The following is a 546-nucleotide window of genomic DNA, read 5'->3' on the forward strand; positions in this document are numbered from 1 at the left end:
AGCTAATCCCTCTGTAATTATTGCACTCGCTTTTATCTCCCTTTCTCTTGTATATTGGTACGATAATCGCTTCTTTCCAATCGTCTGGGACGTCTCCCATATAATATAATAATAATAATAATAATAATAATAATCGGTGGCTCAATGAGCCTCGGTGGCTCAGTTGGTTAGACACTCGGACTTCACCTCTGAGGTCCGGGGTTCGATCCCTGAGCCGGTACCTCTAGAAATTTTTCAATGTACCTTTACCGAGGTTCTGGTGGTTCGGAACCCACCTTAATCTGTAGATCCCCCCATCGTGTACTTGACTGCAACCCAGTCCGTCAATGATGGGGTAAAAACCAGGCTTTGTCCAATATGTCTGGGCAGACTGCTCACATCAGATCACTTGTTTGCATTATAAAAATGCGTCCGTGACTGTTGATATATACCGGGCAGCCCCGTGCAAAATGATCAAATAAAAACCAACTCTAACCAAAAATGCCTTCAACATATTGGGCAGTATAAGCCTGTGACAACATTTCGCCACAGAAATGTTTTTAAAAA

This window comes from Belonocnema kinseyi, chromosome 6 (assembly GCF_010883055.1).
Source record: "Belonocnema kinseyi isolate 2016_QV_RU_SX_M_011 chromosome 6, B_treatae_v1, whole genome shotgun sequence".
In the NCBI taxonomy this organism is placed as follows: Eukaryota; Metazoa; Arthropoda; class Insecta; order Hymenoptera; family Cynipidae; genus Belonocnema; species Belonocnema kinseyi.